Source organism: Balaenoptera borealis, assembly GCF_965194805.1.
Source record: "Balaenoptera borealis genome assembly, chromosome: 2".
NCBI lineage: Eukaryota > Metazoa > Chordata > Mammalia > Artiodactyla > Balaenopteridae > Balaenoptera > Balaenoptera borealis.
The window spans coordinates 74,696,517-74,722,608 of record NC_138867.1 but is presented as its reverse complement, the minus strand read 5'-3'; the positions used below and the strand labels follow the sequence as shown (position 1 = coordinate 74,722,608).

Sequence of the window (26,092 nt, the reverse complement as noted above, 5' to 3'; positions counted from 1 at the left end):
CTCAATGTTCTTTATGCTTCTGTTAAGTTTCAAAGCATGGAGTGCTAATCAGTCATGATACTACTTATCAGGAGCCAGACTATTTTTGACAAGATAGAAGGAACTGAAAATTAAGTTTTTTTTTTTTAAGTTACAACAACACAAACCCCTGACCCCACCAACACCCTGCTTTGAGAGTTCCTAGATAAGAAAATTTTCAGAAGTACAAATTGAGTTGGTGGTAGGATTGAGGGGCAGAGAAGGCTGGAAGTGGTCATGACAGTACTGGGATGGAACTAAATAATGGAGAAGAGGTTTGAAATCTGAGGATAATTTTTTTTAAAGGTTTTAATAAAAAGTGGAGAAGAGATTCAAGTTGGATTAAGCTTTGAATGTGAAAAATGTTTTTAACTGAAATTACAAAAATGCCAAATTGTACCATGACTATTTATTTAAATATTGTTATATTTATAAGTACTTAAAAAAAATAATTTGAACCATTTTTGGTTTACTCTGAGAAATCTCTGCCACAGGCACTGGAAATACCTAGAGTTTGTAGAATAATATTAATAATAATAATAACAATGACAATAATAAAATAAAGTGAGTTGTTTCCTTGTCCTCTGGGGTGGTTTTCCAATGCAGAAGAGATTATTCAAAAGTTTACTATTAGTTTTGTCTAACAGTAAAAAGTCTGCAGTGTGTCCAACAAACTATGGTAATGGGTCAAATCGGCCCACTGCCAATTTGTACACTTATAGAAAATCACCAAGATGTATTCTTTAAATATCTTACAATTTCATTTGTCAATTATACCTCAATAAAGCTGAAAAAAAAACCCCAATAATAATAAAAAGGACAAACTACTGATACACATAACAACATGAATGAATCTCAAACTCAGTATGCTGGGTAAAAAAAGCCAGACATAAAGGAGTACCCACTGTATGATTCTATTTATACAAAGTTCTAGAAACTACAAATTAATATACAGTGACAGAAAGCAGATCAGTAGTTGCCTGGCTATGGAAGCAAAGGGAGGGATGTTCTGCAAGGGGGCCTGGGGAATCTTTTGGGGGTGATGGAAATGTCCTGTATCTTGACTGTGGTTTCATGAGTGTGTAACCACCTGTTTTTTTTTAAAAGCTGAAGAACACACTAGAGTTTTGAATTTGTTGTTTTAATAAAGTGAACACTAATCTTTTAAACCAAGGGTCAGCAAACTTTTTTCTTGAAGGGAGTCACATAGTAAATATTTTAGACTTAGCAGGGCATATGGTCTCTGTCGAAACTACACTGAAGTTTGAATTTCATACAATTTTCACATGTCACAAAATATCATTCTCCTTTCTATTTTTTCCAGCATTTATAAATGAAAAAACCATTCTTAACCCTATAAGAACTTTTTAACATAGTTTTGGTCAGCACCCTTTAAATTGCCTTTTCTAAAGGCCTTAAAAATTTAGCATTCAGATATCTGTTAACAACTCTATGGATTAACCTTAATTGTTTGTGCAGTGATAGGAGACCAAAGAATAATGTTGGTGATGACGAAAAGGGAAAATTAAATGACCCAGTGCCAATAAAAATAAGAGAGGAGAAGGGATCATTTTGCTGTGGAAACTAAATTACATACCATCCATGCTGAAGTGAAAATAAGATTACTCTAAGTACTAGACAGGAGATCAGGAGAAAAGGCAAGGTTAGAGACATAAGTGTGCAAATAGCTGTGCAGTGGTAAAAGCTGAAGCCATATGGTATACGATTTTTTTAAGGAGGACACTATGTAGAGGAAAATGCTGAGTGCTCAGGATTCGGCACAGCTGGAGAACACGAACAGGAAGAGGAACAAGTGAAGTAAACAAGGAACGACCGACTGGTCAGGCAGGTCAGATGAGAGAACAGCCACCGTTCACTATATCAGGAACCCCAAGAGAAGACTCTGTTCCAGGAGAGTGAGGTGGTCCACATCTGCACAAACAGACATTAAGAAGAAGCGAAAGGAGGCATTTCTTCACTGCAGATGTAACTGATATCTTTGGGAAAAACACAACCAGATCACTCCCTAACCTAAGGGTAGCTTTTCCTTGATAGCACTATATATTATATATTGCAGTCTATTGTCACCCCCATCCAGAGAGCAATGAGAAGAGACTGAAATACATAATACACAGAGTTGTCAAGAAAAACGTACCCTTAGGCTACGGAATGATCTGACGCACGACATGAGATCGGCCAGTTTGATAACTACATGCTGACACTGGATGGGGGGTTTTCCTCCTTCCACCTCATCTACTTCATTCATTATTATTCTTAGAGCAAAAGACTATACAGCACAGAGTTTAATTCCTTTAAACTACAAACTTCAGGCATTCCATCTGAAGATACTCAATGAACATTGAATATTTCACATTTTCTACGATGGGTGTGCCTGCCTGCCAATATTAAGTCAACTCTGATACCAAGGTCCCTTTGGGAGATGCCCAATTTTTGTACTTTTGACTTATTCCTGTCCCACAGGTTGCTGAAGGCGGACAGTCAGCCAACGACATATAACTACTGGGCTTCTACATCTTTTATATTGCTTTTGAAAGGAAAAAAATCTAGTAAGGTTTTAAGAAATTATTCGTTTCATCATAACATAGTTAATCAAATACCAAAGGTGATCTAAATGGCCTTGTTTTAGAAACATTCTTGGATGAGTCAGTTCCAAAATAAGGATACAGTCCATGTAGACTTTTATAGAAATCTGGAACTCAACATCCTATGATTTGCTGTACTGAAACTCACAGGTTATAAATCATGCACTGAGGAGACAGAAAGAGATTTCTTATTATAACTGGCAAAACTGGAAAATTCTGAGACATCTCACCAGCAGATAAAAACTCTGAGTTACCACACTTCTGGGAATCTTTGCATTTATAGATTTGAGATAATATAGCACGTAAACAGAAATCAATAATCATCCTAGATATTAAGAACCAGATTACATATTATTGAAATATTATTTGTTATTATTTTCAAATACTCTTTTCTGATGATTAATGAGATACTTAATAGGGAGAAATCATTTAGTATCTTTTTATTGCAATTCTCTAGTCAGTGAAACAAGGACACTAAGATACATCCAGGAATGCTCTATGGAATAATTAATTTACTAACAAAACTCTAAAAATGTATGGATATTTTAATTTTAAAGAGCAAAAGTTTAAAGCAGCCCAAGTTCAATTGTTAACATTTATTGCAGAAGGGGGAAGAAGAAAAGAAAATACAGAGAAGCCAACCCCCCTGCACCCCAAATTTATACCAGATCTTAACACTCAGAAATAACCACTCTATCTTGTCTATGAACTTTCTTAAAACTACAATTTCTAGAGAGGGTTTATTTTCCCCACCTGTTAATTATGTAAGGACACGTTTTTATATGTAAGCATTTTTTTGGGTAAAAGAGCTGAAGGTTGGATTTACAATTGGGTGATGGCTGAAGAAACCTCAGATCTTGGTTTGCCTGGGATAGTCCCGGTTTGCTTGGGATTCCTGGTTTAGCCTGCTGTCTTAGCATTTTTATTAACATCACCCCCTTTCACTCAAGTGTCAATGACAGTGAATTATATGGCAATTTAGTAGGGCTAGATAGGGCTCAAGAAGGGTCCTGCATTGTGGAAGAAATCCTATTTGAAACAGCAGAGCTATCGAGTATATCCTAATAAAAATCCAGATTCTAACCAGCCCTCTTTACGTAAGGATGGTCTGCAATTTAAATTCTCTCCTAACAATCTTCAATTCATTCATTAAGTTAATACATAATAGCTGAGTGTCCACCAAGAAGTGCACTTAGGTTCCACACAGGCAGTGGACAGACAGGCTCAGTGCTTTCTCGAGTATTTCATGCCCAGTCTCATGGTTCAACGCTTGGAGCTCCACCAGGAGTTCCTCTGCTTCCTAAATCTCAGATCGCTGCCTGAGGGGGAAATAAGTGAAGTGGAAGATGGGTCCAGTGATTGGCCTTACCTAAATTTGGGAATACTCTTCCAAATATTTTATCTTTCTTCAGCAAAATAATGTTGTATACTATTCTTTGAAAAGTTTTTGAGTGTCTAGTATAGGAAAATTCTGTGATTCATAAAATAATATAAAAGATGTGGTATCTGTTTCAAAGAGTTTACACTAGAATTAAAAATATGAGGCATATAAATTAATTAAGTCCTGTGGCCTAAAATGCCTCCTACGATGCAGGTCCACACTCCCAAACTTCTTTCACAACAGAATTTTTCAACTTTGTGATAGTCGGTAAGTTTCATATGTGGGCATGTATTATCTCTTGTGATGAAAGTCAAAGGAAAAAAAGATTTAGTTTCATGTATTGATTCCATAGCCTATATTTCAGAACACAATTTATATATATGTTATACTGGTAGTAAAAGATAAATTTTTTAGTTAGTGCTTCTTTTAATGACCATGACCTTAAGTCAATCAATTAACTTTTCTTTTTTAAAAAAAAAAGAACATTTTAAACAGAGCATTTCTCTTCCTTAGACCAAAACATGTATACCAATCAGCAAAGTGGGTATTATATTGTTTTATATTTGGAGTCCAAGAACACTATGTATTATTTTCTACTCTTTTAGGAAGCGCAGTGTTTAATTCTTACGACTGATAATTTAACAAAAACTCTAAATAAGGATTTTATTCTAGCCTTAAACTTAATTTTCTTGACTGGTTATAATCATTATCTTGTGGAGAATGGGATTTAAAGTCATATATCTTAGAATTTAATGTATAATAGGTAGTATTAGTAAATAAGTATAATTATATACTAATTAGTATAATTAGTATACATTGCTTTGCTATTTGCTAAATACTGTTATATTGAGCTATATTTTATATGAACCTCAGTTTCTTCATCTATAAAATGGGAATCAATAACTTTTACCTCAATGGATTATTATAAGGCTCAGATAAAAGAAATGCAAGGTATATTGGTAAGCTGTAAATCTGCTTTATAAATATAAGGTGAGATTGTTTTTATGCTAAAAGGATTTGCACAAAGTTAGTCTCATCCTCAACCTGGTTGGTTTCTTTCTTTGTATAGCACATTCCTACCAGTTGAGGTGGCCCGCCACAAGGTTGTGTTCCGAGAAATAACGTAACACTGTAAAGCTAAGCAGGCTCTTGGTGGTTGAATATTTTACATGGCTAAGAACCACTTCTTTCCCAGAACTGGTAGAGAATACAAACCACGGTGCTGTTCTGCCTTAGTGCGATTACAAAGACAAGTCTTGACCATCTTCCTTAAGGCATGGGCATCAGTTTCTTCACTGATAGGTTTATTCTTTATTGAGTCATTTCACAAAAACGTGAAGGTAGTGGGGAAGTGTTAATGCTTCAGTGGTTCCCAGTACCTTCAGAGTATACAATTTGTAACTTGGCTAATAAAGCCTTCCACCGTTTGGTCCTGTCTGTCACCACTCCCTGCCTCAGACTCCACACTCCGGGCAAAATGAACCACCAGGAACTTTCAATTCCTCCAAATGTGCTGCACTTTGTCTCAGCTTTGCCCTGTGGACTTGCTGTTCTCTCTGCTCCCTCCTCCTCCCCTAGCCTGGCTAAGGCTTTAAGTAAGTATCAGCTTCCTCCAGGACACTGAGATGCTTCTTTGGCCACCCCACCACTCCATTCTGGGTTAGGTAACCCAACACTCCGTCCCACACCCTGGGCATCACTGCCATAAGCACAGCACAGCACCCTGTGAAGACCAAGTTCTTCATAAATCTTTGTTGAGTGGGTGAGTGAATATATGAAGTCCCCCCCCACCCCCGAATCTGTATTATCTGGGTCCTTGAAAAATAAGGGCAAGAAAAACCAGGATACCACTACGAACAGCACTGATGCCTTAAGGGCTTACTCTTAACTAAGAAATGGGTATAGTTGTACCATCTATGCCATTTCTTTACTACACCTTCCCAGAAACTCTAGAAGACAAATTGGGGTGATCTCTTTGGCAGCTGCTCCCATGACTCAGACCCCAAGTAAGTAGGGGTATGAGGGTATGTCATCACAAATTTTTATAGGCTATTAAGTTGGAACAAAAACCACCTATAGTGGGAGGGGATGAAAGGAATGTTACGGGAAAGGCAATAAAAGCTGAACCGTGTGTGTGTGTGTGTGTGTGTGTGTGTGTGTGTGTGTGTGTGTGTGTGTGTGTGTTTAAAGCCCTTGGGAGTATATATGTGAAAGCATGATACATTTTACTATTTTATTGGTTTAAAAATACTTTTAATTTAAGTATATGAAGCAATAGCTATGTCTAAAATGAAACTTTGCTAAAATTAAGGAACTAAACTCCAAACACCAAATTTTGTACTTTATGTACTTCTGCAAATCTTTCAGTGCAGAAAGTGGTTTGTACCTTGACTTTAAATTTTTACCACCCTTATAAGAGAATGCATATTTTACAACATTATTCTAACCTAGGTTGTAATTTTTAGAACAAATGAAAATGTGGGGAATTCCCTGGCGATCCAGTGGTTAGGACTCAGAGAATTCACTGCTGTGAAACCAGGGTTCAATCCCTGGTTGGGGAACTAAGATCCCGCAAGCCGTGCGGCGTGGCCAAAAGAAAAAAAATCTTATAAACAAATGAAAATGTGGGACTTACAAGACAAAGAAATGAAATCCCATATTCTCTGAAAAAATAATCTAAAAATTATAAGAAAGCATTCTAAGTTTGTATAAGGAAATGTTTGTACAGTCAATAAAAACAATCTGAAAATATTTATTTACATGTTATTGGTGAAAAATCGTGAATCTATGTATTCTACCACACGGCAAAAGGATGACTGAGGTCCTTTATATTATTTGTCAATAACAACAAAATCTGGACACAGAGAAGCATCAGGCCATTCCTTGACAATACGTTACATGGGGTAAAACAGATTGCTTTAGGCTTGCCTATTTTTCTTTCCCTCAGGAATTTTGGACACGTATCTCTGTAGGTTACATATTGTTTCCTCGTTCCTACATATTTTATGCACAGATTTGAAGTTAACAGGCTTGAGATATTGGTAGTTGGGTCTTTTCCATTTTATTCAATCTTTAATATAGAAAGCTGAAGTCAGTGGCATCCTGAGCATTTACCTTTTGTTTTTTAAAAAAATGGTAGCTACATTTTAAAGAAAGGAGCAAGCACCCTCTTGGTGCTATAAGCAGAGTTACTGCCTGTGATATTGTGATTTATAATAAGAAATATATATTTGGTCTTCACCCTCATTTCTGGCACAGAGTTCTTAAAACCCTTGGACATTCTTGTATCGAGGAGAGTGATAAAGGTGTCTTTGGTTAGGTTAATGAGGTGACTTTTGGAAAGCACCTAATGGTGCTGGGCTGGATGCCAATGGTGCCATTTCAGTCCCACCCCCTGACCTCCAAGGAGGGGAGAGGAGCTGGTGGTTGAATCAGTTGCTAACGCCCAGTGATTTAAACAATCATGCCTATGTAATGAAGTCTCCATAAAAACCCCAAAGGACCTGGTTGGGAGAGTTTCCGGGTTGGCAAACACACTGCGATTCAGGGAGAATGGTGCACCTGGAGAAGGCATGGAAGCTCCTCACCCTTTCCCCATACCTTGCCCTTGTATCTCTTCCATCTGGCTGTTGCCGAGTTACGTCCTTTTATAATAAACCAATAACCTAGTAAATGTTTCTTTGAGTTTTGCTCTAGCAAATTAATTGAACCTGAGGAGGGGACCTTGGGAATCTGGTTTATAGACAGTCAGAAGTACAGGTAAAAACCTGGGCTTGCAACTACATCTGAAGTTGGGGGGAGGTGCCGAGATGGGCAGTCTCATAAGATTGAACCCTTAACCTGTGGAATCTCAAGCTATCTCCAGGTAGATAGTGTCAGAATTGAGTTGAATGGCAGGACATCCAACTGGTGTCCTGAGAATTGCTAGTTGGTGGTGTGGGGAAAACACTCTCCCAAACACATTGGAATCTGGCCTCAGAACACCTATTACTGCTTAATTGATAGCAAATATGTATCTTTAATTAGCTGTGTGGTGGTGTTGACCTCTGTACAAGAACCTGATAAAAGATGTGCTGTATTAAGAACATACTTGTTTACTGTAGTAGCAAATCAGACAAGGTTAGTGGGGATTCTCAGAAGTATAAGATACACGAATCAGCACAAAAAAGAGGAAAGGTAATTTCTATCTTATTGCATTCTGTGTGTGCGACGCACTGTATTAGGGGCTTTGCAAACATTGTCATTCAAACCTTTTAACAATGCTATGAAGCCTTCCTTCAGAGGGATTCAGTAACTTCCTCAAGTACACAGTTCTCCTTAGCAGGCTCGGAAACCGAGGTGTGAAGTGGCTGGAAGCACAGGAGTTTGTGCTTCCCTTATATTGGAGCAGTGAAGTAATTTGAGGTGATGGCAAAGTCCCGGTGGCACCAGGTGGCATGAGTGGGGCTGGAGAGCACCAAGAGCTGTGTAGGGTAGATCATCTACGCATACTGAGGTCCCCAGGAGGGCCTGGGACACCTGGGGTGACACTTTCTCTCGCCTCCTCCCCACTCCCAATCCAATTCATCATCAAGTCCAGTCAATTTTACCTCCAAAACATTCCTTGAACCTTGGACTTCTTTCCAAATCCACTGCTCATAGGCTGGTCAAAGTAACCACAACCTCACACCTTCCTCATGGCAAGAATCTCTGTATCAACCTGCCCCTACTCGCTTCCCCTCCTCTCCTACAATAATTAATTCTTCATAATAGAAAGTGTCCCTTGACTCCTTATAACCCTTTAAGGCTTACCACGATTTTTAAGATCAAGGCCCCAATCCTACGATGTTTTATAAGCCTCTGCATGACCTGGATTCCATCCACTTTTCCAAGCTCATCGTCACCACCCAGCCTGCATTCGTCACGTCCAGCTACACTAGTCTGATTTCAAGTGCCCCACCTCAGGGCCTTTGCATAGTTCTTTTTTCAGTCATTCCATGAACGTGTATGACACAGGGAGAATGGCCAGGCACAGCTCTAAGTGCTGCTTTCTCACACTGCTGCTCTCTCCAGAAAACTCTTCTAAAACACATCATCCCTCCTGGGCCTGGTACCACTTTACTCAAACCTCTGACCTCACTTCCTTAGGAATCCCCCAGATAAGATGACTTTCTTCTGTTTTCGCTTTCTTTCTGTTTACACTTTCTTTAATAGCACCCTGCACTGTTCTCTTGTAGAACTTATCACAGTTTTTAACGACGACGTCTGTGTGATTATCTTATCAAAATATGCCTCCTATAGGAGAAGCAGCCTCTGTGGTTTTATGCATTCTTTTTAAGACCATTTCTGTTTGCCCTCAGAACCAGATGTAGTGGCCAACTTAATAAATACCTTTGAATGAATAAATGATGAGGGAAGCTGCCTGTTGAAATTTTTTCAGTTACAACCTAAAATATGATTTGGAAATGTGTTACTGATGAAGGTAATAAAACTCAAATTTATCAGAAACTCCAGAGGACCTTATAATTAAAGACACGTTAATCGAAAGTGTAGACAGTTAAAATAAGTTTAACAGTTTGTTCTATAAAGACAAAACTTTTAGGAAATCAATGACAGGTGATCACTTAGGTAGCCAGTGAGAGGCGAGAATCTGTCAGAGATTCTCCACCACTAACCAGTGACCCAGACGCTTTATTTCTTGACGTCCTCTTCCATTTTTAAATTTAGAAATTTACCAGTCCCCCCAACCCAAAGTGGAGAAAAAGTGCTTTAGCAGACGACTTTAACTTAATGGAAATATTATTTTTGAGTTTTTTTCCTGTTTAATTTTATAGTCACTAAAGAATTTGAACCATCTCTTGGTCCAACTTCGGACTACTCATTTCACTCTAAAATCAGGGAGACAGCAGGGGCTGTGAAAAGTACATAGATCTCTAACCAGGAGACCTGGATTCTATTCTCAGCTCTGTCACTAAATAGTGCTGATAACCTAGGGTCCCAGTTTCCTATGTGCAAAACCAAGGTGTGCTGTAGACCGGATTTTATATGAATCTTTCTAGAATTAAAGTTTGATTTTTTTTTTCTCTCGTTGCGGAACATAACATAGCTGCAGATATTCTGTCTTCTCTTAGGGCTTATCACAAAGAAGGTTAAATCTACGAATTTACTTTCTGTAGATAACTTGTCTATTTCCCAGCCATACACAAATCTCACTGTAAATTAATACATCATGAATACTTGAGTAGTGAATCAGCTTTCTGGAGCCTTGTTAAGTGTGAGTTTTTGAGCCTGCAAAGTTAAGGATCAAACTCTGATCTATGGTGTCCTGAAAGATAAAGGCAGCTTCTACAATATATTGATACTTGAGAAAAAACAAGTAATTCCTCATCCTACATATCATAAAAATACTAGTGAATCCAATCACAGCAAGTGATGATAGAATTCATAGGAAGGGAAGAAGTCTACTTCTTTCCAAAGTGCTTTCTCATTTAGCCTGGCTCATGGCCTGCATGACTGACAGTGGTAATAGGGGAAGCCCAAGAACTAGATCTTTAATAGTGATTTTTTTCTCTTCTTGTTACGTAGATCCGCATTTTATGTGTCAGAGAAGAAAGAGCATCTCTAGTAAATGTCAACCATATTTGTTTATAAAGAAAGGAAATGAATTTCAGAGTTAGTTCTAACCCATAAATAAAATAGCAAAACATTCTACATGTATGTCTAAATAATTTTGACCTTAAAACACCGACAGTAGTCTGCATCAATTTCTTAGTCCAGAGAAAATTAAATACTTTAAACTCAGGCTTTTCCTATTTTAGGCTGATTACTGTTTTTCTTCATCTATACTATAACTTTTGGTTTTCATTACAGAAGTCTTGCTTTATTTTTTTTAACATTAAAGAATCCTTGCCTCATTGTTTTTATAATAATCCTCTAGGAACTTAAACAGAAGTTTTACTTCCCAGTAAATCCTCTCAGATTTGCCTAGGACTGACCAATGTTGATGATTTGAGTACTAAGTACTGGGAATACAGGATAGACCATTCTGGAATCAGTGTGGTCCTTATCAGTTCACTGCAAGAACAGCAGAATGGGTCTTCCTGTCTTTACTAGTTTTTCCCAAGTGTGTGTGTGTGTGGGGGGGGGGGTATGGGGTGTTAGGGGGTGGTAGAGAGCCATTTAAATTTCAGACACACCAGTATAAGTCAACATGTTGGAAAGGTACAGTAAACCTTTCACTATTCTTAGCATTCATTCAAGTATTCATTCATTCATGGATCCATTCATTCATTTAATATTTACTGGGCATAGGCATTGTTAGAGTTTGGAACCAAGAGATAAAACACCTAACACTTGTCTTCAACTGGCCAGCAGGTGAGTGAGAGAAAAACAAAAGTAATGATATTATAGCATACGAATCAGGAAACATAATCATATTGTAGGAACTCAGAGGAAATACAACAAAAAGTGGTTGGGGGCAAGCAAAGAAGACCCCTTCTAAGACTTGACTCCTAAGTGAGTTTTTCAGAAAAACAATTAAGAAGCCAGGCAGCAGGCAGGAGGAAGGAGGAAAGGGCAGTAGAAGAAGGTACCCAAGAGGACCAGACAACATGTTCATGCTCAAGCAAGCAGTGGAGAAGAGGGGTGAAGCTTTGGATATCACACTGAACCAAATCTTCATGTAGCCTATTACTTTCAGTGTACAACTAAAGGGAATCACAGATGGTTACTAAATGGGCATTATTGTTCCAGTGAGCACACTGCAAACCCCAAATGAATCCTGCTGATTGTTCAAAATTACAGTACCAAGAAGTGTGATTAGATTTTAAACTATATTTTGGAGTGTTGCTTTGAGGGGGGCCTGAGGAATTCTGAAGACGTGTAAAGCTACTACACTTCCAGTGAGTGCAAGAATCAGAGTGACTTTAGGAAAGGCTTAACAAAGTTGTTTAGCTGGTGAATCAACAGCAAGACAGTCTGTTGATTTTGAAAACAACCCAGATTTGTATTATGAAAACAGAAAAAACTTGAAATGGTTCAGGCCAAGTGCTGGTGTCACCTATGAAGTTAGCTCCCTAATTTCTTACCCAGGATTCAAGCTGTCAGAAAGTCTTGCTTTGGCTTTGTCTACTGTGTGACTACATGGCCTATTCATCCAGCTGAGGAGAGATTTTTCTGAGACATAAACTGTTTAGTAGTCCCTTTGATAATAAATCAAATCTCTAATAAGATTATTATTAGTTAACAAGCAAAGTCTCAATGCTTTATAGGATGCCTGCAGAGTAAGTTCAAGGGATAATAACAGGCCTGACCAGGGATGGGCTTCCCTACTGTGATGGCTGGCTCACCTCTGGCCTGAGGCAGTTTATAGAAACCGTCACACCATAATAGCTACAGGAGAGTGCAAAAGTATACTCTGTCCAGGTTACTGGGAAGTCCAATGAGAGGACCCCATGTATAACCTGGATACTGTAATTCTGGAAATAAGTGACAATAATCCACAAGATGGACACATGACTCTTCTGTAAGGTGGCATGCCTGCCTTCAGATGTTGGAAAACCAAAAACTTGGTTTTACGAAAAAAAAAAAAAACAACAAACTTGGTAATATGGGGATATTGCTTATTGCCTCTGTGAGAGAGACAACGGCTCAAACATCAGGCATTTCTCCTGTTGTTTCCACACACCTTCCCTGCAGAAGTGGCCCATAAACGACAGGGCCAAGTCACATAACAAACCCTGTTTCCAGTTGAATGCTGCAAACATAGAGTAAGTCACATCCTGGAATTCTTCCACCGTGAAAACGTACAAGAAGCAAAGCAACTTTTCAAAGCATAGCAAAATCAACATTTGCTCCATGACTTAATGAATTTGGCACGTGGAAAATATGCACTTCCAGTAAACTTAGTGAGTTAGCTGAGGCACTGACTTCACCTTCCTGGTTGGTTAAGGTCACCCGACCGAGTAGCCTGGGAGGCTACTCTTACTCCTACTCCTAACCCCACCACTAAGTCTATGATTTGAGGCAAAGCATGTAACCTTTAGCTATTAAACTAGCTCTTAACTGGAACAATGCTGCTGGCTATCGCACAGCCCTTAGGGCCAATGTTTGATAATTAAATGTTATTTTAATATAAATATTTTGGTGGTACATGTTGGAAAACTATGAAGCATGTAAATAATTTGAAAAGGTCAGCTTGGGATGAGGTGCTAAAACTTGTGAGTCATTTCAAGAGACTTCCCTAAATTGAGGAGATTTGTGGGAGGGAAGTGCAGACACTGGAAATTTCAAATAAGAGATTTAGTTCGACAAGAATTTACTGAGGACCTTCTGCCAGCCCTCTAATTAGGCATTCCGGGCAGTACAAAAGAAGTGGGAGAGTGGGTCTTCAGGGAACTGGTTGGGGAACACCCCCAGGTGGTGTAGGATGTACCAAGTGAGTGAAAATACAGAATACGATGTGGGTCCATCAGGAGATTACGGTAACTAGGGAGGAACAGAAGATTTCAGGGAAGTGGACGTTTAAAGCTGGATCCTTAAGAAAGGTAAGATTTGGGAAAAAATTTTAAAGGGGAACACAATTACACATGAACATAGCATGGTCGAAGGCAAGGAGATGGGAATGAAATAAAACCTCTCTGTATCGTAAACGACCATAATTGCTGTATTTGCTCATTCCAGCCAGTATGCCCTAGCAATAGTGCTTTTCATGCTTCAGTGACCTGGTTACCATGAAAAACTCTAGCACAAAATGTATTTACTCAAAATAAATCTGGAGAATTATTTAAGGCTGTGCAACTCTTCTTTTCCTCTCTTCTTTTTTCCTTTTTTTTTTTTTTTTTTCCCCAATAGTAAAACTACCTTTATTGAGTGTTTACTTACGTGCCAAGTGCTGGGCTAAGCACTTTATGTGTGTTATTTCATTTACTGGGACTTAGGGATGGCACTGTACCTGGAATTCAAACTTGGGCCTGATTCCAAATCCCTAACTCTTTGTTGTAATTTATCAAGGCTAGTGCTGCCTGGATCCTCTCTGGACCTTAGCGATTTTCAATGCATTCAGGTTTTTCACCCTACTAATGCTGTGCGGTGATGCTCCAGATTACAGCTTTCACTGTATCTTCTAACTACACTCCGGATCCAAGCAGAGAAGCAAAAGAACACCTACTTTTGGGGCAAATGGTATTACATAACATGACCCACCCAGAGCAAAAGATATGTACTTTTAAAGACCAGTGTTTACGCATCACGTCAGCAGCCCATAGTTTAAAATGCCTGGGAAGCAACACACTCAGGGAGCGGCAATGGTCGCTCTTCTCTCCCCGCATAGGTTCAGGGGAAGCAAGTCTTGAGAGTTGACAATACCTCAACAGGAAGTAGAGAGAAAAGCAGGGCGTGACACCCCTCCTTCTACTCTGTTGGTTTTATCTTGTTCACTCTGAGGTCTGCACTGCCCAGAACAACACTGCTGAAACCCCGTCTCTGAGGGACCGGCTCAGTTCCAGAGACTTTTAAACTTCACATTTGAAGTGAAACTTAATTTTAATATTAAATAATTAAAATATTTATTTTGATGTTCATTATACAAACTCATACAAATTCAAATATAAGAGAGTATTATGGAAAACTTTAGAGTCATATATTTTTATGTAATTTCCCTGAACTAAACCAGTCAATCTAAAATTTTTCTTCCTGTTTTTCGGGAATGCCGAAGTCAGTTGTGAAGAGATTTTTTTTGAGGAAAACTCCAATTTACAGAAAGTTTGCTTTTGTCCCATCTGTTACCTTTTCTTTCCTTCATTAAGTTAACTTCAGGTGTCTGTACTAGAGAGAGAAAGTTTTCTCCACAGCTGTGGTAAAGTCACCACTGGCACTCTTCAATCTCCAGATCTAGTATTTTAGTCCTACTTTGGCTCACATTGCACCTATCTTGATAAGTGATGTGAAGCAAATAAGTTTTAACTTCCTTTTGATGCAGCAATACTAGATTGGCCTAAGGTGAAATTGAAACTTTACATAATGAACCTAACATTAACCCTACTTACTTGGGAGAGAAAAACAAGACAAACATTTTTAAAAATTAATTTTGTGGTGCCTTTGGAGGGACGAACTCAAAATATACCAGAAAATTAATGCAATGGGAAATTTTAGGATAAAGGCCAAAAAAAATAGATCAAAAGAACTAGTCTAAGAGACAGTCACTTTGTGATACTAATAATGTAATGGAACTCACTAATGGCTACTCAGAAATAATACAAACATGGCGCAGTGGTTAAGAATCTGCCTGCCAACGCAGGGGACCTGGGTTCGAGCCCTGGTCTGGGAAGATCCCACATGCCGTGGAGCAACTAAGCCCATGTGCCACAACTACTGAGCCTGCGCTCTAGAGCCCGTGAGCCACAACTACTGAAGCCCGGGTGCCTAGAGCCAGTGCTCCGCAAGAGAAGCCACCGCAATGAGAAGCCTGCGCACCGCAACGTAGAGTAGCCCCGGCTCGCTGCAACTAGAAAAGGCCCGCGCACAGCAATGAAGACCCAACTCAGCCCCAAAATAAAAAAATAAATGAATAAATAAATTAGAAATAATACAAACAAAAACTTCTAGTCAGGAAAAAATTTGAAAAATAAATAGACCAGGAAGTAAAAGCAACTGAAGCTGGACTCTGAGATCTTCCCTTGTTTCCTTTTAGATGTGGTCATCACTTGCCTTCTCAATGAGCATCCCCGACCACTAATTTAAAACTGCAGCCCACTTGCCTGACCCTCACTCTCCTGAACTTGGCATTTATCACCTTCTAACACGCTACTTAATTTCCTTATTAAGTTTATTTGTATTATCTATCCACCCTCCCCACTCCCCTCCACCAAGTGCAAGTTTTTCAAGGGCAGGCATTTTTGTCTGTTTTGTTAATTGATTTATCCTAAGTACATACAACAGTTCTTGAAACAGAGTAAATTAATTAATTAATCAATCAATTAATTAAAATTAACCATCTTCTAGTGCTAACTACAGAAAATTCATAGTCCAGGAACAGAGAAGCAATTATTGCAAGTCAATTCAGCAAATGAGATTTGTAAAACAGGAGGTAACACTGAGAATAACAGTAAAAACAAAAAAGATGGACATTTATTGAACGCTTACTAGGTACTACCACTCTGAAATGCTTTACGTATATTGCCTCATGTAATCCTCACAGCAGCACTGTGAGATGGGTACCATTTATCATGCTCACTCTACAGATGAGGAAACCGAGGCACAGGGATGTTAAGTAACTCGTCTTAAATCACAGAACTAGCAAATGGTGAGCTGGGATTTGAACCCAGGAAGTGTGGTGGAGAGCTTGTGCCTGCTATCTGCACACGCTGGAAGGTGGACAACTGAGGCACATGGGTTTTAGGAGGTTCACTTTCTCTCTGGGAATAGGAGAAATGGGAGGAGGTCTGGGGGGGGGGTCCCTTTCTAAGATGCCAATATTCTGGTAAGAGGCACACCTGAGACTAGCACCTTGAGACTGTCATGGGGGGTTAAGTAACACTGAACCACACTCAACAAAAAAGCACAATTAGGGGGTAGGGGGTAGATGGGGCAGGAGAAGGAAAACGACATGGGAAGCTGAGTGGGGAGCTACTAAAGATAAACTTTTGCATACTCTATCTTGAAAATGTTACTAGTATGTGTTCTGTCACTGATAGCAATGATAGTTTCCTGACCTGTATTTTGCCAGACTACTTTCAGCCATTGTTATAGGATCAGAAAAGGCAATTCAATAGAAATTTATGGCTTCTCACTGTTAAATAATGCTATTTTATTATTTTCACTTTTTTTTCCCCCCAAAAGAGGTTATGAGGTGGCAGTGCACCATGACCAAATCAAACAGTGCTAATAAATAAAAATGGTTATTTGGAAATAACCTAGAACAAATAGTGTTTTCTCTTTTTCTAGCCCTGTGTGTATGTGTGTGATCGGTTGTTCATCACCAATTATAAACAGGAGACGACCTCTCTGCTTGAGAAGCAAGTCCCTGGTTAGCATTTGGTAACTGCCTATGCAATGTATTCAGTAAAAGACTTTATTTCCACAACTATATTCTGTTCAAGAACAAGAAAGGGTAGAAAAGCATAAGGAAAAAATTATGACAACCCACACATATCACATGATAATATATATTCCACATATATGTACACACAGAGTAATCATAAACAACTTTTCCTGTCTAACTAGTTTTCTCCTTGCTTTTTCAGTGAAAGGCCCAGAAAGAAGAGGAAAGTAATACAAAGTCATTAACTTTATTGCAATCTAGTTCCTCTTGTTTCAGAGCCAGGAAAGCATTTTTAGATTTAATTTTACTGGTAAATAAAACACTTCTGAAGTTCAATAACAAGTGAATGGTCCAAGTTTCATTTTTTCCCCTCTCTTTAAGCCATACTGACCTTTATAGAAGCACAAGAACAACATCTGACATTTTGTGGAAAATAAAGAAACATAATTTAGCAATTTTTAGCCAATAGCCACATGCTACAGCTTTAGAGTTGCTCAACTCTTTCCAGACACAAACGTCTCACAACCATGCTTCATATTCTTTTTAAAATCACAAGTAAATAAACAACATTTTAATTAGATAAGCTTGCTTCGCATATTTGACTGATGTCAGCCTCGCCTCTCTGGGAAAAAAAAAAAATCAATTAAAAAGAAACAAAGGAACAAACATAAGATACAGATGACACTGTCTCAAATGCTGAGCTGCATTTTTGAAGTGCAGCTGGATAAAGCCAAAACTGCAGGTCCTGACTCACTTAATTAGACTTCTGGGCCAACTCTCACACACCATAAAGAAGCGTAAAGAAGAAATACACCCATGAGCCCAGGGGGCTGACATTTCTTTTGCCTTGTCCCACGTCTCATCTGCTCACATGCCCCAGTCCTCCACTTGGAACAAAAATCGTCTGTTGTCTCCATCCCAGCCACTGGACCACTGGCACTGTTTCTATTTTTGGTGAAAATTTCCAATAGCCTGGTGGATGGAGGGGCACATTCAAGGAACATGTAAGGAAGCAGCACAGAGCATCGTTACTGAGCTCCTCTACTTTTGATTTTCATGGCCTGTTTTTAGCTCCAGTTGAGGAATAGGAATGAGTACCATTCCCTGACACTCCCCATTCCATCGCTCCTTTATCTCCTCCGTCTCCCGCAGCATCTCATTCCCGTCTGCACGGACATACTGCAGGTTGCCAAGCACAGCTGAGGAGGTCCTGGCCTGACTTGCCAGGCGTGTGCTTTCCCCCATCTATCAAGGATAACTGGATTTGCGCCTGCTCTCGGGCTATAGATCTGAGCAAGGCTGAACCCCGTGTCTCGTAGTCACCCAGAACATCCGGAAGGGCCAGCCTCTTCCCCTTCCCCTCTCGGATCAGCCATGAACTGGAGGTCGCTTGAGGGGATGGATCATCCTGTGGCCACCCTGGGAGTTGGGGTTCGTTCCAGACTATGTTCAGAAAAGGGGTCCAAGAATTCTTAAAACAACTCTGATTTTTAAAAAAAATGTTTGGTATAAAAAAAAAAAAAGTGTAAATGACAGCGAAGCCGGGAAAGAGTTTCTTCTCCCTGATCCACGTGGACTATGAGGGAAGGAGCCCTTCAGCGAGTGCCTCCTAGGTAAAGCCAGAGGCCCCACCCTGGCAGCTGAGCATCGCCTGCTAACAGGCTGTGATTGGCCTGTACGCTATTTCAAGGTTGCCTTTAAATAGTTGCCAACATTAACAAATTAGGAGCTTGCACATCAAAATCTGGTTTCTGGTTTCTCTAGAAAAATCATACGATTGGGCAGACACCAGCTCTGCTTCCTGTCTAGTAAACGCTTAGCTGGAGCCAAGTAGCTGCTGCCCCTTTAGACAACGCACGCTGCCTCTTGACCGCAGGCCCGGCCCGTCTGCTCTCAGGCCTTGGAGCGTGGGAGTGTGTGCAGCTGCTCGTGAAAGCAGCCGAAGTTCCTAAGAGAGAACCTGGTGGAAGCACTAGGCTGTTGTCAGCAGATATTTGGCAATTTGCCTGGTACTTTGTCTAACCTCTTCCTTCCCCTTTCTACCTGCCTCTGAGCTGCCCTGAAGCCGCATGCGGGCACTTACTAGTAAGAACCATCTTCCTTTGCCAAAAGGTCAGAAGTTCAAGAAAGGCCCAAATGCCACCCCTCTCTGATGGCCTTGTGTCTGTGAATCGAATTGCTTTGGCAGGAAAAGACTTATTAGTGAGGAAGATGGATAACTCATATAACTGAGCCAACTATTTGTCGATAAAAAGATGTAACGTCATGCTAAGGGAGAGAGTGCTGAGGGCCAAAGGAGAAATGTGTGTGTGTGTGTGTGTGTGCGTGTGCGATTTTATTTTATTTCTTAATGCGGGCCCCAAATTGGAATGCAAAGTTGATAAATATAAGGCCTGATGTCCAAAGTCAAGATAAGGGCACTCAAATATTTTCTTTGCTTCAACCTGAAACTATGGAGATTACATTTAGACTCCGTTTTCGGGACAGTTGCCAGTTCTCTCCTTAGAAAACAGCAGAGGCTAGCTTCTGGTGAAACGCAGCGTGAAACCTGCTGCAGGGCTAGGTGATAAGTTGGTAACACAGAGGCAAAAGACAATTGGGGTGATTTTCAAAGTGCTTCAGGGCCTGCAGCTGTAAGACGCCCGTTGACCGCACAGCAGTGAGGCAGCTACAGTTCTTTCTTTCACACAGCTCTGAAAACATAAGCAATCAACCCTGGGCTGACTTGGGGAATCCAGTTGCCTGCCTATGATTCCTCACAGCACCGGCCATTATTAACTGCTACTAGGAATGTGCATTGGTTTTCTGAAATCGCGCAAATCTGGATGTTTTATTCTGTCTTTTCACCCTTTCTGAACTGGGAAATTCAGCATGTCTCCTAAAACAAACAAACAAACAATGCCTTGCAGAACACTATTAGGTGGATTTCTTGGCTCTGTGTTTTCAGCGCAGAGATGGGTCCTTGTGTGCGGAAGCCTTGCTGTCTCAGACGATAACATTCATGGTTATCTTGAGGATTACTGACGGAACCCCGAATGTGTGAGAATGATCAAGACAGATTAAAACACAAGGAGAACAGATGCAATCAAAAACAGATGTTGAAAGGGAAAGGAAAATGATAACAAAGTCCAGCTGATGGAATAGAGATTGAGATAGGAAGAGAAAAAAGAGAACGGCCAGTGGTTTTAGATGGATACACACAGGGCGAAGTTCAGAGGAGCCCTCGATGGTGCCATTCTCTGTGCCTTACGGATGGGGTGAGGTTGTTTCACAGCAGTGCCCCTTGGTGCAGTGTCCAAACTGTAAGTGCTTTCTGGGTTCCATTCAGTAGGTTCTCAGCACTATCAGAAGGGCTGGGATTGTGAGATGCGTGGAAAATTTATAAATCATGGCCCCTGATCTCAAGATTACACTCTGGATCACAATATTATTTTATTTTATGCATTTACGTTTTATTTATTTATTTCTTTCATGCTGCTCGGAGCTCATGCTGAGGCAGTGATGGTGGGAGGAGCAAGAGCACCCGTGGCTATGGTTCTGTGTTCCAGCAAAACAAACACCCTGGTGGCTGTCTTTGAACTTGTCTTTATAGATGGAATGCAAAAGAACTGAATTAAATATTTACAGTGGTTAAGGTATTTACAAAAGAATGATTTTTTTTTCTTTTTATAAATGTATTTATTTATTTTTGGCTGCGCTGGGTCTTCGTTGCCGCACGCGGGCTTTCTCTAGTTGCGGCGAGCGGGGGCTACTCTTTGTTGTGGGGCTTCTCATTGCTGTGGCTTCTCTTGTTGCGGAGCACAGGCTCTAGGTGCACAGGCTTCAGTAGTTGTGGCACGCGGGCTCAGTAGTTGTGGCTCACGGGCTCTAGAGTGCAGGCTCAGTAGTTGAAGCGCACAGGCTTAGTTGCTCCACGGCATGTGGGATCTTCCCGGACCAGGGCTTGAACCTGTTTCCCCGGCATTGGCAGGCGGATTCTTAACTACTACACCACCAGGGAAGCCCAAAAGAATGATTTTTTTAAAGAAGTTTTAAAAAAAGTTCTTGAAACTGTTCTAATAGATCTCATAACAATGTGGCGAAAAGACTTTGCTCATGCCACCGCCCCACTCCCACTCCAGGGCCTTTTCAATGCTATTTCTTTTTGTTCTCCTACATAAGCGTCATTCCAGTTAGATGAAGATGACCATGTTCTTTCCCGTCTTGTGCCTTTGACTGATCCATTTCTTCTAACTGAAGACCCTGAAGAGACTTTCTTCTCCTCCAAACTCATCCAAATTTGGAATCCTTTGCAACCCAGCTCTAGGACCACATCTTTCATGAAGTCATCTCTGCCTTTTCTAGACCTTTCAGCGAACTTCTCTAATTATTATTATTGTTGCTAAGAATAATTACGAATAAGACTAGATCACAACCATCACAGTAAGAGTAACTAATATTTCTGAGTGGTCTTTCAACTCCACAAACTTGACCATGGTTCACATATATTATGTTTTTCATATTATTCAATCCTCAGGTAGGTACTATTATCATCCCTATTTTTCAGACAGAGAGAAACTGAGGCTTAGAGAAGTGAAGTACATTTCCCAGTGATACCTAGTAAGTGATAGAGTATTCTTGTCAGTATCATCAATTTAGCATTTAACTATGAATATTTGTATCTCTTGAGTTGCTATTTGTTACTGTCATTAAACTATTTTATTGAAGGGGGCACAGGTTTGAGCCCTGGTCCGGGAAGATCCCACATGCCACAGAGCAACTAAGCCCGTGTGCCACAACTGCTGAGCCCACGTACCACAACTACTGAATCCCGCGCGCCTAGAGCCCGTGCTCCGCGACAGGAGAAGCCACCGCAATGAGAAGCCCGCACACCGCAACAAAGAGTAGCCCCTGCTCACCGCAACTAGAGAAAGCCCGCGCACAGCAATGAAGACCCAACGCAGCCTAAAATAAATAAATAAAAATAAATAAATAAATAAATAAAAGATTACTAAGTCAGTGAGAATCTGACAGAATGATAAAACTACTTTTGGTGCCCAAGAATTACCCAAGTTGTCATAGTGAAAGGAGCAAAGAATGCAATATATGTGATAGGAGATAATAATCCAGAGGAGCAGAAAACAAAGAAGGTTAGGCAGGGGCAGGTGACTGTTTTAAGTAGAAGAACGGAATTATAAACAGTATGGATACCAATAGAGAAAAGTGCAGAATCTCTCAGAATTATGGTTGTATAGAATGAGAGGGAGAGGTCTGCAGAAGAAGACTAATGTGTAAAAGAAAGAACAAGCTGGAATGAATCCTACAGGTGTGTGGGGGTAATAGTGGCAACCAGACAGGATTCTCAGAAAATTCACAGTGGCAGGCAGAGGGCGAGCACAGCTATAACCAGAGCACGAGAGAACACGCCTCTTTCCCTCAGGTCAGTAAAGGGAGGCAGGAGAAAGGAACAGAGTAGTGAGTATCAAGGTCAGGGGCATATAGGATTTTGTTAATTCACACCAATTAATGAACCCATTTGGTGATTCAGACAAAGCCAGATTTCAAACAGATTTTATATATGGTTTCAATTCACTTTTGCATTAAAAATGTGCATTCCATGCTTGAGAGAGAAGAACACATGATGAAATTAAGCATCAAGGACTAGCAAAATGTGGTTTTGTTTTGGTAGAGATGACCTTTCTGTTTCTCTGACTCTACTTTTCCGAATAAAATGTTTGATTTATATGCTTCAGAGGCATAGAAAAACACTGTGGACTCTGTCCAAAGACGAAAGTACTAAATTATAGTGTACTAAGAGAAACCTACCAGTTACAAAACACTGTGGATTTTATCATCTATACGTAAATAACATACTGAAGCATGGATGAAGAGGACGAAATAAGAATTTTACAAGCACATCTTAATAAAACCTACAAAAATTGGGGTGATAAACACAGCAAGTCCAGAAAATTTGCAGCAATGATTTGAAGGCACCCATTCTTCAAGATAACTCTTGCACTGGCAGTACACATCTATATTATTCTAGGTTAATGTTTTTCAGGTAATTTAATTTTGAAGTGGAGCTCATGAGTGAATAACAGAGCAGAGGTTCTCGTATAGAACCTGTATTCAACTAGTGTAGTCAACAGGAATTTGTCAATCTCTGTTTACCTGTAGTACATTATTTCATTTTACTGAAGACTGTACACACATAAAGTCACACTGGCACTGATGAGAGACATCCAAACACTTTATCTGAGGCCAGTATGTATTTAGAAATAAAAAATATTTTCTTGGATGTTTCCTCAAAATATTGAGACTAGTCTAGAAGTAACCAAATTTGCAAACGGACAAAATTCAAGTAGATGTGAAAAACTTTTGCAGATTTTTTTTCTATAATGGCTACTTAATTGGCTTCTTTGGAAGAAAGTAAACCTTTAAAATATGATGAATGAGATTATCTGAATAAAAGAAAAGCAAGAGGCCATGGCAGAAAGTTAAATTTCTCAAAAGTATCTCATAGGAATGTGATGTTGAAAAGCGTCCATGGGGATGACTACTTTTCTTAAATTCGTTTCAAGCATGTACATTTGTAAAAGACCCAGAGAAATATAAATGCGTTATTATTAATAGGAAAATTATTATGAATAAATCTATTACTAATACAGTATTATTATAAGAAAATTAAAAAGAAGCAGATTCCTGACAGACTCAGAAACACCTAACTAAATTTTCACACTTGGGATGAGAAGTGAAAAGGGAGGCATCCCTGTACAGTCTCCCCTTTATTTATTTATTTTTATTTTTAAAGCAGGTGTTTTTTTTTTTTTTAATTAATTTATTTATTTTTATGGTTGTGTTGGGTCTTCGTTTCTGTGCGAGGGCTTTCTCCAGCTGCGGCAAGTGGGGGCCACTCTTCATCGCGGTGCGCGGGCCTCTCACTATCGCGGCCTCTCTTGTTGCGGAGCACAGGCTCCAGACGCGCAGGCTCAGTAATTGTGGCTCACGGGCCCAGTTGCTCCGCGGCATGTGGGATCCTCCCAGACCAGGGTTCGAACCCGTGCCCCCTGCATTGGCAGGCGGACTCTTAACCACTGCGCCACCAGGGAAGCCCTCCCCTTTATTTTTATAGCGATTCTTCATGAAAAGTGGATAACTTAAAAGCATATAAAGCATATCGTCTGTAATTCGGTAACATTTACAACTATTGCAAAATTCATTTAGTAAGACTATACCCTGTCCAACTCATTGTAACAGCTCTGGTTACCCCATGAACTGTTAGACTTTAAAGGGGAAAAGTATTTGAGGGTTTTCTGATGAAAAAAAAAAAAAAATCATGGGTAAGTTTACTCAATTTTAATTTGCCTATCACTCTTCATTGAAAAAAGAAAAAAATTCCTTTGAAAAACTTCCTTTTAGCAAATGATCAGGTCACTAATACAGCTCTAGTAATCAGGTTATACAGTTCTAGTAATCTTTTTTCCTGCACTCTTTCACTTAAGATTCTCCAACTCTTGCTAGTGCTGGGGATGGAGGTGGGCACTCAGTGATGAAACAAGAAATCTTCAGTGCAAAGTGCTGCGACCACATCAGCAGACAAGAGACTGCCTAAACCCTCAAAAAGGAGAGAAAGCAGAGAAGCAAAAGGGAGACAATGGCTTCTCAAGCATCAATTCCCTGACTTCATTTTAAGAGACCCAAGCACATCTGGGACAACTGCTCCTTGGATTGAATACAGCCAGTGAATCCAAAGTTTCCATTCCTTTTTTTGCAATTCCATCATTTCAGATGGCTTGTCTAGCCCTAGTTAGTGCTAAGTTTACTATGTCTTTGTCTTCACTGTAAATATCAATTAAGTGGAGAAAAATAAAGCCAGAGACTTATCATGTTTTCCTAGAAGAATGTTAACTGTACTGTGCTTTTGCTGCCATGTTTAAACTTAGTTGATATTCATTGAAAAGTAATGTGTGTTAGGGATTTCAGAAAACAGTGGAGTTCATGGATAAGAGTGTTACCAGAGGTTTGGGAAACCCACTCCATCTGGCCTGTTTAGCTCAAGGCATATGGTTTTTCGATCTCCTTTAACGATCATCCTCCTAGATGCTTGGAGCCTGGGCCATGTAATCCAACGCTTGATTTCTTCTAACCCTGTCTTAGTCTCTAATTGTGTCCCATGTGTAAGTTTTTTCCTACCCAGTAAGGTCTATATGATATTTAAAAAGACAGACTAGGCAATTGGTCCAGATGGAGGGCAGTTCAGTTGCAGCAGCAGTTAAGAGCTTGGGCTTTAGAGAGTGGCAGAGACAATGAGAGATGGGAAGAGAAAGCAAGGGATCTGTAAGGGAGCCATAGACATACTACCAACTTCACATGTTTTTTTTAGAGCTTTTCCTGCCTCTGAAGGTAGGGATCATGTTTTTTGTTTTTTTTTTTTTAATGTCTGTTTCAGCTTTCTCAGTGTTTACACGTGTCCTAAGCAAGACACAGGAACCTGACTTGCTAACTTGACTTGATGCTCAAGGTCACTTCTATTAAGACTGCCTAAATTACAGAACTAGGGAAATGAAGGATGGCAGATAACTTGTGGGCAGCATATTCACTGTGGAACCTCTGTCTAATCTGGAGTCTGCTGTACGATACTGCTGCCCCACAGATCCCTCAATGAAGATCTTCAGCTAAGCCAAAAAGAGACTGTTCTTTGGGAGAATGTGACTTTATAGTGAACATCAATGTTAAAACAGACAAACATTTGTTGAAATGCATTAATTTTTATAAGTGAAAGATAACAAAACAATAATTCATATGTTAACTATGCTTATTGATTCATTTTAATTCATCTTGTCTCTTTATGTATTTTAATTTAGCAAAATTTTTAATTCAACAAGCATTTATTGAATAGCTACTATAAGCATAGCCTTCTGCTAAGGTACTGTGGAATAAGGAAATAGTAAGAGGTTCTACAGTCTTGCAGCATTGCAGAGCCTAGTGGGGGAACTGATCATAGTTTATAGAATGCCAGCTCATGAGTAACTGGGTGTGTGACCTAGGCTAAATTACTTAACTTCTCTAAGCCTCTGTTTCTCTGTATTTAAA

The 26,092-nt window shown here is 39.7% G+C and overlaps 1 protein-coding gene and 1 long non-coding RNA gene across 2 annotated transcripts in view; one reads left to right on the top strand and one right to left on the bottom strand.

The window, feature by feature from the left end:
• The window catches only part of LOC309622620, a 1,071,855-nt gene extending 1,054,493 nt beyond the window's left edge, over positions 1 to 17,362 (top strand). The window contains exon 2 of the long non-coding RNA XR_014241036.1: positions 15,413 to 17,362. This is a non-coding gene — a long non-coding RNA (uncharacterized lncRNA). The remainder of the gene's footprint in view (positions 1 to 15,412) is intronic.
• The window catches only part of ADGRV1 (adhesion G protein-coupled receptor V1), a 566,898-nt gene that overhangs the window by 22,411 nt on the left and 518,395 nt on the right, over positions 1 to 26,092 (bottom strand). The window lies entirely within an intron of this gene.